The sequence below is a fragment of the Gymnoscopelus microlampas genome, assembly GCF_963454915.1.
Source record: "Gymnoscopelus microlampas genome assembly, chromosome: 17".
NCBI lineage: Eukaryota > Metazoa > Chordata > Actinopteri > Myctophiformes > Myctophidae > Gymnoscopelus > Gymnoscopelus microlampas.
The window spans coordinates 28,098,831-28,111,800 of NC_139954.1; positions in this window are offsets into that span (position 1 = coordinate 28,098,831).

Consider the following 12,970-nt stretch of genomic DNA (forward strand, 5'->3'; position numbering starts at 1 on the left):
CAGAAAGCATAATACAACAATACAGCAATACAATCAAAACAAAAAATATGTACATTTGAAAGTCAGAATCTTCAATAGATCAATTTCTATGTACCAAGATCACTGGGTGCAGGTATAGTGCAGGAATATACACAATGATTAGTCTTCAGGGTGGTTGTGTTCCGTTTGATATCCTTCTCCTATCACAGCAGCTCACGAATCTTGCTGCTGTGTTTGCACATTGTTGTACTTCGCCCAGCAGATATGGGAGTTTTTTGTCATTGGTCATGTTTTCAAAATCTCTGTGTGTGGTTGTAATCTGTGGGAAGTATGTGTCTCTGATGTCTTGGTACAATGGACAGACGGTTAGGAAGTGTAGCTCGGTTTCCACTTCATTTTGTGTGCAGTGGGTGCATAGTCTGTCTTCTCTCGGGATACAGGTCTGCCTGTGACGACCTTTCTCGATCGCAAGACTGTGCTCACTGAGTCTGTACCTAGTTAAGATTACTCAAACATGTGTCTTTGCGTCGTTACCACAGCAACCAGTGCAGATAGGTCCTCAATGTCTGAATGCTAAAATGTGATCTGATCACTTGCAAGCAATAGTGTGGACAGTCAGTCCTAAAGATCTGATTTGAGAAACAAATTGAATCTGCGTGCAGTCTGAATGAAACCTAATTGAGCAGGTATGGGTTTGGGTGTTTTGGCATTCAATGCAGGGATGTACAGTAGACGACTCACAGGACAGAACCTGTCGTGATGACGGATACTGTTTGTCTGGGAGAGACTTGGACCGCCTGCAGAAAAAAAAGAGGATTTGTGGACAACTCTAATGCACATACTGTCACTGCTGTTGTTACACACACACATGCACACACACACATCCATGCACACACACACACACACACACACACACACACACACACACACACACACACACACACACACACACACACACACACACACACACACACACACACACACACACACACACACACACACACGTGCGCACATGCACACAGAGGTGGCCGAGCTTTAAGTGGTCCTTGGGGAGAAATGGACAGAAAGCGAGGGAGAGAGAGAGTTGGGTTATGATGTCACATGGTTTGGTGAGCACAAGAGAACCTTATTCCTACACACACACACACACACACACACACACACACACACACACACACACACACACACACACACACACACACACACACACACACACAGTCATCATCCAAGGCCAGTACAGGTGGAAAAACTGAGAGAGAAAGAGAGCAGAATAGAGCAACAGAATCAATGAAGCATGTTCACAAGACTGCTTCAATAAGTGCTATAGGAACAGGCTGTTCTTGTGCAGGGACAGGTGTGTGTGTGTGTGTGTGTGTGTGTGTGTGTGTGTGTGTGTGTGTGTGTGTGTGTGTGTGTGTGTGTGTGTGTGTGTGTGTGTGTGTGTGTGTGTGTGTGTGGCTATTAATAGCATTTCTTCCTACTGTCCAGTCAGACTTTTATTTGTTTTTTATATTGTTTTGTGGAATTTCTGCTTAATTTTTTATTCACATTATTATTATCATTATGCCAATTCCCGAATAACTCCCACGTATTTCTGTGTAGTCCTGTCAGTACTGACACCTACTGGCTCACCTGTCAGTGAGGAGCCCCCACCGGGAGGATATACTGTAGCACCTCCATCCTACTGCTCCTGTTCAACATCCCCCAATGACAGGCCCCACCCCAGCCAGCAGGAGTCACTAGCACAGTGACAAAGATCGCCCTCCTCGCCTGTCCTCCAGCGAACAAGGCAAATTATGTTTGTGCATATATGTCGGCCAAGCTTGATGCAGCACGATGGATTCGAACCCCTAGACTCCACGATTGGTGGGCAGGTAATTTACCTTTTGCCCACCCGAGCGTCCTTATTACATTTTTTTGAACGTTTCAGCATTTCTGCTTTAATTCTGATAGTGACAGTGAGACAGAGCGGGGCTGATGTTGCAAAGAGCCTCGGGTCAGATTTGAACCTGGACCACCTGCGAGATAGCCTTATTTATGTGGTATCTTACCACCAGGCCACCGGGGGGCCGTCCTGTCTGATTTTAGACAGGTCTACACCACTGTTCTTAAAATATTGATCAAGTGCATGGGCTAGTTTTGAACATTGTTTTGCAGACAGACTTAAAACACAATCCATATTTAATATCACCTATCAAAATATGTTTTGACAGGTTTTATCTATTTATTTGTTTGTTTGTTTACAAGTTTAATATAAACTTTAATAAAATATAGCATTTTTCAAATTGATTTAAAGATTTTTCACTTTTTGACAGAATATTGGTCAAAACAGCAGTAAAATCAGTGGTCTATGACCCTCCAGTGAGTACATCGGACACCCACACATCTGGCGGTCAGGCTTTGCAGTGAGAAGTGATTGTGTGTTAACACTTTAATCAGGTACATTATGTCAGTATGATACTGACATGATAGTGACCATGATACTGACATGATACTGACCATGATACTGACATGATACTGACATGATACTGACCATGGTACTGACATGATACTGACATGATACTGACCATGACACTGACATGATACTGACATGATACTGACATGATACTGACCATGACACTGACATGATACTGACACTGACCATGATACTGACATGATACTGACCATGACACTGACTTGATACTGACCATGATACTGACATGATACTGACACTGACCATGATACTGACCATGATACTGACATGATGCTGACCGTGATACTGACCATGATACTGACCATGATACTTACAGTACATGATACTGACCATGATACTGACATGATACTGACATGATACTGACATGATACTGATACGGATTATTACAACTAGACCATACCCGGTGAAGTGCGCAGGCGAAAGTAGTTGCAAACTTGGGGTTATTGCAGGTCCTGTCGCACATCCCCCCAGCGCGTTCCGTCGTGGCGGCCCCCCCTCCTCCCCCCCGCGGGTCTCGTCGCGGCACCCCCCATCGTTGACTCCCCCACACGGGCAACTCCCGCCGCGGAACCCGCGGTTCCGTCGCAAACACAGACACAGACACACACACACACACACACACACACACACACAGAGAGTGAACGGAGCGGAAAGTAGTGAATGGAATGGGGCTCGGTGTTGCCATGTTCGCCTATTGTAAGCGGTTTAGGGGCAATTGTTGCTTGTAGGGCTCGCGTTGTTTGGCGTTGTTTTCATAGACCTTGCTGCTTGTTTCTTGTGCGAAACCTGGCAACGTTATCTCCCATTGTTTGACACATAAACGCTAATAATACGCTGAGATTTCATGCAATTGAGAAACGGGCTTCGCAGTTAAGTTCAGAAGGTAATGGTCAATGGCTGTGTGCAAATTCAGAGCAATTGCTCCAGTCACTGAGGAGAACCGGGCAGCTTTCCATGACACCACGCACTACACCATGCACTACACCACGCACTACAGAGGTTTGTCAAATTATTGGAGGATGTAACACTTTTCTCAACAATATGAGCCGTTATTACATTATGAACTGCTATTACATTACAGGCGGCTACGTAAGGTTCTTAATTTAACACATTATTACGTAATGCAAAAATCTGTCATTATGTAAATAATAAATAATGCTAATTTTTATTACATTATGAGCTTATTATTACATCATGAGTTGCTACAGGCCTTCTATTCATGCACATTTTCCTTTTCTTTTCTTTCTAGAAGGTCAAACAAGTCTCAAAGTTCTAGCCCTCTAGTCATCTCCGACAAACTCCCGTCACGCTCGGTCCGCTTTTGGTTCATTCCGTCGAGGGTTTTCATTCTTTCCAACTCCCTCCTTCCTGAGTCACTCCCTGCATCGTCATCATTCACTGCTCCTCGTGGGCTGACAGGAGAGAACGTCAGGGTTGGAAGAGGCGGTATGAACATTGAGCTGTTATGCTCACCTTGCTCCACTCCCCCGCTCTCTCCTCCCTCTGTATTCCATCCCTTTACCCCCTGTAATCCTTCTCTCTCTCTCTCTCTCTCTCTCTCTCTCTCTCTCTCTCTCTCTCTCTCTCTCTCTCTCTCTCTCTCTCTGCGTCCCCACCTCCTCTGGGTTGTTGAGGCGTGGCTGTTCGCTTGGTTAGCCTTGGAGTGCGGAGCCTTTATTGTGGTGATTTGTGGAGCTGGACTCCCCTCACCTCCCCTCTATAGCAAATATTATTTGCTTTGAGGCTTTGGAAACTTCCCATACCGACTGGTTGAAAGAGTATTTTTGCCATGCACACAAAGGAACTGTGGTGATGGTTCATGGTGCGCAAAGTATAGTATTGAGGAGATTCAAAGGCTGTGTATGTTTTTATACTCTGCAGCAGTAATGTAGAATGGGTTACATACAAGCCTTAAGTCGATTGGCTCTGTTGTTAACTTCAAGTTCTCCATAACAACACATTCTCACAGATACGCGTCATTTAATGCTGCTCTGTCATTATCACTCCCTAATGCGTCACTATAGGAATACAACAACTAAAAGAAACGCATTGGAGCTTCAAGTTCTACTCAAATCTGGGATTTGGACAGCTGCCTCGGTGGCTTACCTGGTAGCAGCGCTTGACTAGTAACCGCAACCTCCCGTGACCGAAACCCACTGCGGGTGCGACTTTTTCTCTCTCTCTCCGCATAGTTTTTGTGAGGTTAGGGTTATGGCTAGGTTGAGGCATATTTTTGTGAGGTTAGGATTTGGGTTATGTTTAGTTTTGTCAACATGCAACGTCGCTAATGGCGTACCGTCATGTGAAAACTTGACGTTTCAGGGCTACTGACAGAGTGGCAAAATGTGACACCTTGGGAGTGGGTTGTCCACCAACTGGTGGGCCTAGTTATAAACATCAATTAGTAGAGTTGTAGCAGGTTCCATATATAGTACATTATTTTTGTCTTAGTTGTCTGTAAATTGTATGGATGTATTTATTATTGATACAAAAATGATGTAATATAATTCTCTCAGCTTCCGCTGTGGCTGTCAATTTAAACACACACACTCAAAGAACCACCCTGGAAATAAGCTCTTGGGCATTATTGTGTTTTATCCTTTTGGCTAAACAATAGTGCAAATAAGCAGAAAATATCTCCATATGTGGGCGTAAAACTAAAAATGTCAATTTGGGCATAATCTGGGCACACACACCCACGGTTATCCCCATATAACATGGACATGTGACTTGCCAATTGGCGCTGATGCCGGGCATGCCTATACAATCAGCCGTGTCTGTCATTGCCAGGGTTATTGCACTGACAACACTTGTCGAATGTCCAGGCCATGGGCATATCTGTGTGCCCGCCACAGACAGTCATTCTATACTTGAACTTTATTAGATATACACTATGTGTGTGCACATGCATTTTGTCAACAGATATGTCAAGCAATCAAGCAGTTACTGATAATTGCTTTTCCGTTAGGCAAGCTCTGTACATCACTGATTCTCGATGTCAGGTCCGGGGACCACCAGGGCTCCATGTGGACCTTTACGGGGCTGTAACTTTGGTTTCATTTGTGCACTCTCACAGAGTTTAATTAACTCAGAGGATTAGATTGTGTGTAGATTGGCGTCCCAGAGATAAAATATTGTATAAAATGGGGGTCTGTGAGGCCTAATGCATATCAAACTGGGTGTCATTGAAATGAAAAAAAGATTGAGAGTCACAGTACCATAGGGATCTCGGCTCTGTTCCTGGGCAGCCACAGTACTGCTGGAGTTCTCTTCTGGCAGCCAGTTAATTGCAGCCTCCTACTGTATTATCCCAGGTCTTAATTAGTCCCTGATTAGGTGGAATATCCCGTGTCCCCAGAGAGCTGGAGCTGAGCAGCAGTGTTGTATGACATGCAGCATCTTCAGGGAGAACACTTTCGCCTTTAATTCTTTAAAGGTCTTTAGTACCACGGTACCTTAACCACTTAAGCCCCATATACTGTACTTAATAGGGCTCTCAGGTGATTTGACACGTGCTGAATTGTAGATTGGAAAGATTTTTGAAAGATTGAAAAAATCTGCACACAATAGATATTACATAAGATATTGGAATTAGTCAGATATGTCAAAAATAACACAAAAAAACTTTATGAGTGTTCTAACTTTTTGTATTCCTCACGTACAGTGTAATTCAACAAAACTGTTGAATATTGAAGGCATATCTCCTCCTAGGTTTCCCCTTCCTAATACTATTATTAATTGGTTAACTAAAATAGATAATTACATGGAACAGCTGTGACTCGGGAGGTAGCTTGTTAATTTTCCATTATCGTATTTTTCAATGATAATATTCCAATCAGAGCAAAACAGTTGATATTAATGAATGAATGAATGATTTAACTTCATTCTGCCTCTTGCCTGCTGTTTTCTGCATTTGAGTCCTTCTCAATATTTTGACAGAAAGACTGAGTGAGTGCATTTAATGAATGCATTTGTATTTACATATCTTGTCCCTTATGGCAGGGGTCTACAACGTTTTTCAGGCCAAGATAGTGAGAGAGTGATGAAGCAAGGACCCCCACTACATATTGTATAAAAGGATGTATAGATTTTTTGTTTACACATTATATTTTCTAATAATTAGTCGGATTCATGTTAATGTGTATTTTCAGACATTTAAAGGGGTAGTTCACCCACAAAATTACTCATTTTCTATCAATTACACACCCCATGAAGCCTTAAATTCATGGAAATGTTTTTGTTTTTGTCGCATTCCTAAGACAATAATTTGATGACCGGTGGAGTCTCCGGTAGGAGACTCAATGGAGACCCTTTAAGTCTCCTACTGGAGACTCCGCCGGTCATCAAATTATTGGCTTAGGAATGCGACAAAAAACAAAATAATCCATGAATTCCATGGTTCCATGGGGTGAGAAATCGATATAAAAAAAGTCATTTTGGGGTTGAACTATCCCTTTAACCACGATTCCCTTCTTTATACATTAAAGTATAATGAGATTTAATCATATATTGGAATCAATCTGAGCTTCTTGTGTTGCTTATTTCGTCAAGTTAATATGTGCAGCTGCGTCCCTGTGCCCCCCTTGACAGGCCCCCCTGGCCTGGGACTCATGATGGCTGCTGTATCGTGACTGGCAAAAGGTTTTCAGTTGGTTGTCCTTCAGTACTATAAGCTTGTAAGCTAAGTCTTATGGCTTGCTTGGCTCAATAAGTGTCAGTTTGTGTTTATGATAGGATATCAGCTATTTTACAGTGGTGAATTTTTAAATGATTCTATCAGAAGGGCCCCTGGAGAGTGCTTCGCCCCGCGGCCCCTGAGAGTCTAGCTACGCCCCTGCCTGCCAGGTTCTGTTTGGCTCGTCGCCGGAGATCATTGAACTGTTTCTTACACTCATAAACACTTCTCAAAGGACCGGCGTCAGACATATTAACTGTGGATGTGTTATCTCCACATATCATCTGCTCTTGCCGTTTTGTTTGAGGGGTTGCGTATTAGATTTTTAATGGCCTGCACCTCCCACACAACAGCATCACTTTGATATTTGGAGAAATTCAGTTTCCAATGCTTTTCTTCCTCGACACTGGAAACAATTAGAGCTGTACATGTTTTACGGAGTGCAGTGCACTGTTCTTAAAGGTATTGCAAAACAATCATTTGATTGGCCAAGACTGGACCCACCTGCAAAATACCATTGATAATGTATCACCGTTGTCAGGTGGAAACATTGTATGTCCAAAATGTTACTTTTCAGGCATTGGAAAAGATAACCTGCGTTCCAAATGGGAACGCATTGGAACGTCCAATGGATCCATTGTATTTATTTTTTTGTCACAAGCTCTTGTTAATACTTTTCATTGGTAAAATATTTATAAAACCCACAGATACCCGGACCGCTGGCGTAGCACCTGGGGTCCGGAATAGCCTGGCAGCGTGTCGCGGGTTTGGGTCCCAATCCCGACGGCCTTTGCTGCATGTCACTCCCCGTCTCTCTCCCCATTTCCTGTCAACCTACTATCCTATCAATAAAGGCATTAAAAAGCCCAAAAATAAATCTTAAAAAAATTAAAACCCACAGACAGACTCCCTATCTTGGGCTGTCATCAAAGTAATGTATAATGTCATTTAAAAAAAAAAGAAGATCATCCGATCTACAAGCACCAATGCTTTGCGTTGGAACGCATACCACTATACGACCGCTGTGACGCGTTGTGAGCTTGTAGCTCGGCTACTTTCACATTTCAAACTATAGGGCGACAATTTGCACAAGCAATCGAAGCATCTCTCTACTCCCATAAAACACCTGTGTGTGAGGTCATTCAGTGTTCATGTGTCTGTGACCGTGCACGCCACGCACACACACAATGCATGCATGTACACTAGAAGTACACACACACGTGTGCACGTACGTAGTACGCTCGCACAAACGCACGCACCCAGCAGCAGCAGTGGTAGTGATTCATAGCAGTAGCTTTCATCAGAGCAGTCAGTCTCACACCTGCAGTGGACCATCATCATCCCAGCCTGAGGCCTGCTTCAAAGTGTGACCTTTAACCCCTGCACAGCTCTCTACCAACGACCCCTCGGCGACGTCCACCTATCCCTGACACCTCCATGCAAACACCTTGAACTGATTTCACTATACGACCACCGCTGCTCCTACTGACACTGTCTGTCTGTCTGACTGTCTCTCGGTCTGTCTGTCTGTCTGTCTGTGTCTGTCTACTGGTAGGTCTGTCTGTCTGTCTGTCTGTCTGTCTGTCTGTCTGTCTGTCTGTCTGTCTGTCTGTCTGTCTGTCTGTCTGTCTGTATGTCTCTGTCTACCAGTCTGTCTTTCTATCTGTCTGTCTATCTCAGACACCGTCTTGCAACAAAGTATAAATCAGTCTTTTGTGTGTGTGTGTGTGTGTGTGTGTGTGTGTGTGTGTGTGTGTGTGTGTGTGTGTGAGTGTGAGTGTGTGTGTGTGAGTGTGTGTGTGTGGTAGAGGAGAACAGGGCTCTTCAGGGGGCTAAGTACTTTCCCAGCAGTTGAATAGAGAGCAGCTATCACTGTCTGTCTCTTGGGACGGCAGAGCCCTTCCACTGAAAAGAAACCACACCCCCCCTGGGACCATTCTCAGACCTTTGTGTGTGTGTGTGTGTGTGTGTGTGTGTGTGTGTGTGTGTGTGTGTGTGTGTGTGTGTGTGTGTGTGTGTGTGTGTGTGTGTGTGTGTGTGTGTGTGTGTGTGTGTGTGTGTGTGTGTGTGTGTGTGTGTGTGTGTGTGTGAGAGAGAGAGAGAGAGAGACTGGCTGTGAGATAGATGTATTTGTGTGATGGAGAGGATTTGAAATGTGTGTGATAGATTGAAGTGTGTGAGAGTGTGCGTGTATATATATGTGTGTGTGTGTGTGTGTAGCCGCGGATGACAGAGGGATGAGGGGTAGACGTTCGCTCTCAGAGGAACAGCTGAGAACCGCCTTCAATTTCGACGCTGGAAAATAAACAGATTGGGACGCCGACAGGTTCCTCTGAAAACAACGCCTTATCAAAACGCTGGATCCAAAATATTCATCCGCTTCTCTCCTCCTGTGTACACATCTAGACAGACCCCAGCAGGTAAAAGACAGGAACAAGAGAGATTGATAGTGTGGCTCCAGACAGAGATAGAGAGAGAGAGAGAGAGAGAGAGAGAGACAGAGGGTGAGAAAGAAAGAAGAGATGATGAATGAGAACAATGATAATAAAGCAACAATGACCTGAAGCAACTTTTTAAAAAAACTCTTTGAATTTGATCAGTCTGGAATGGAGACCGATGAGTCTCTAACTCTAGTGAATTAACTCAGGAATAGAGGGTCATCTGTTTGTGTTTCACTATCTGAGGCAGTGGAGTCCGATCAATGACCGATTTTTGGATTCGATCCCAGTTTTGGAGAGATTACCAATGTATTTAGGAAAAAAGTGCTACAGTTTCTATTCCATTTGAAGAGTTTAGATTTGATTAAATTGTTCGATTGTTGGCTATTCGAAAATACTCGTCTGTTTCCGAAAAGTGATGATAAATGTTATCTTATGAGGGTCCCTATAGCGAAAGATATTTTCTGATGGTGGTCTGCGGGCCAAGTAGCCACTGGAAGCGCTACTGAACGTTGAACGTGAACGAATCATTTGAATGGATCATTGCTGTGAACATGAACAAAATCGTTCGATCGCCGAATTGAACGTTTTTTTCCCACCACTAATAAGCGGGAGTTGCGTATCATTGGGAGTGGTGTCAGGCGGTTAGAGGTGGTTGTGGGTGTCTGGTTGTGGGTCGGGTGTTTGCCGGCCAGTCAGGGTGTTGATGTAATCTGTTCCCCCAGCGTGGTGGCGCGGCGGAGCACCGTGATTTATGGCTCCGGTGTTTGTCTGCTGAATTACACTTTGATTGCTTCATTCCTTGCTGAGCCCCTGGATCCATGCTAATGAGTAAAGTGCTTATCTATCACAACATTAGGGGGCAAATCCAATTGAGCTTGTTAAAAAAAAGACGAAAAAAAACAGAGGCAGGCAAGGGCGGCAACAGTAGTACAGTTTGTCTTAGCAACGCTGCTGGACGCTTATCTTTAAAATAATGATGCTGTGTCTGGATGAAGGCTGCCTGGTAGTGCTGTAGTGTGTGTGTGTGTGTGTGTGTGTGTGTGTGTGTGTGTGTGTGTGTGTGTGTGTGTGTGTGTGTGTGTGTGTGTGTGTGTGTGTGTGTGTGTGTGTGTGTGTGTGTGTGTGTGTGTGTGTGTGTGTGTGTGTGTGTGTGTGTGTGTGTGTGTGTGTGTGTGTGTGTGTGTGTGTGTGCGTGCGTGCGCGCGTGCGTGCGTGTGCGCGCACGCCTACATGCATGCGCGGGTGTGTTCTTGGGTGTGCTTGTGCTGGTGCACGAGTATCTATTTGGCACGCGGCTTGATAGAAAGCTTTTATATGATGCTATTTGGCCACGCTGCTTTCATTACCACTGCCATTTGTTAGATGGTCTGTGAGAGCGAGGGATACAGTTAATGAGAGAGAGAGAGAGAGAGAGAGAGAGAGAGAGAGAGAGAGAGAGAGAGAGAGAGAGAGAGAGAGAGAGAGAGAGAGAGAGAGAGAGAGAGAGAGAGAGAGAGAGAGAGAGAGCGAGCAGTGTAGAGGACATGGATCGTTAGCCCCAGTAAAGCAGGGAAGCTCTCTGTCTGTTTGCAAGGTGCATTACCCTTCAATTACATTTAATCTGGACTGCAGACGCTACAGAGGAAGGGTCAATACTGAAGCTCACTGACTGACAGACAGACAGACAGACAGACAGACAGACAGACACCCATCAACATCAACTCTCACTGTGGCTCACAGTAGACAATTAGCCAGGGTGTGATTTGCTGTGGGGGATGGCTGTGGAAATGCATGCTTTTGATATTCACCCCTGCAGTCATTCATTTTTATGGCCGGTGGGGATTCAGGTCAGACTGAAGCAGGGAAAAGCAATACTTGTATTTTGGAAATGTACTGTCTGATATGGTTGATATTTATGCTTGATGTTATCACAATTTGATACAAAATGTATGTATATAAATGTATACAACGTGTCGCAGAGTGATACGTTGAGCTTGTAGCTATTTTAGCCTTTTGTTGTATGGAGAAGTATATAGAGATTAAGTGGTTTGGAAACGATCCCTTGCTTTGTGTCGAATTGTCCTTGAGCAAGACATCCTCCCGATGAGCAGGTATGCATTGAAACATTGCATGGTTTCTTCCACCGCGTGAATGTTTATGTGAATGGATGAATACCTTGTATAAAGCGCTCTGGAGACGGGTGTTATAGTAATGCACCATTTACCATAACATTAACACAACAAACAAGTACCTGTTTATATCCTGGTAGTGAAATAAGTTGAATAAGTAGAATATTTACTATATAAACCAAATTGCATCACATTTGTCAAAGGTTTTAAGTTATGTTTTGAATATAAATATACATTTACACAAGTTTTCTAGGGAAGAATTGGTATAGAATTGAATAACATAATTGACAACAATGTGATCTTTACACTGAAACTGTGGAATCCTTGTGAAAGAAATGGTCAAATTAACCCTCCATATGGAACGTTTTGGGGGTGTAGATTTTCCACTCCCTCGCTGTCAGGGAGGTAGTTTCCAGTAGACTCTTGATCTCTGTATATTTTTCTCAAATCAAAGCGTTTGGGAGCCGCGCCACACCTTTCACAGCCCAGTGCATTAATCATGTCCAGCAAGGGATAACTAGCTATAATCACTAGCACTTGTTCACAGGGCAGGTCTTCAGAAGAGACATGCCAAGAAACACTTCACCACCGAGCGCCGCGATACCGTACCAACAAGACTCTGAACACCGCCGGGGTGAAGTGCTTCCCTGCGCTGGAACGCTTCCCAACAGCCAGGAGGAGCACAAAGGAAACAAAGACAAAGTTGAAGTGGAACTTGGATAAGAACCTCTGGCTTAACTTGTCTTTCTTCCACTTATCTCCACATGAACCCTAGCTAGCAAACATTCAGTGAAAACAGGTGAGCATTCCAAGAAAATAGAAAAGAAAAATCCCACAAAATAGGTGAACATTGGGAAAAAATAGCAGATCTACAAGCTCAAAACGCGTCGTGTTGCGATGTATTGTGATCTTGTAGATCGGTTATTTATCGCTATTTGAGTTGGGAGGCTAAGACTAAGTATGTGGGAAAAGTGGCTTAATCGACATTGTCTTTCTTTCTTCACTTATGTCCTATCTCTCTCTCTCTCTCTCTCTCTCTCTCTCTCTCTCTCTCTCGCGCGGGTGTGCATGGCCGACTGTCAGTCACCATTACCATCTGGTTTGGTCTGACAGGTACGTCTGTAAGCGCCTGGCCCGTCTCCCCCGCATTGGTCTCCGTCTCATACGGCCCGCGGAGAGAGAGAGAGAGAGAGAGAGAGAGAGAGAGACGGCGGCGGCCTCTTGCACGTCTGCCGATGCGGGCGTACACTTTCATTAAGCTGTCAGCTTAATCGCAGGGCGCTTAACGAAGCAC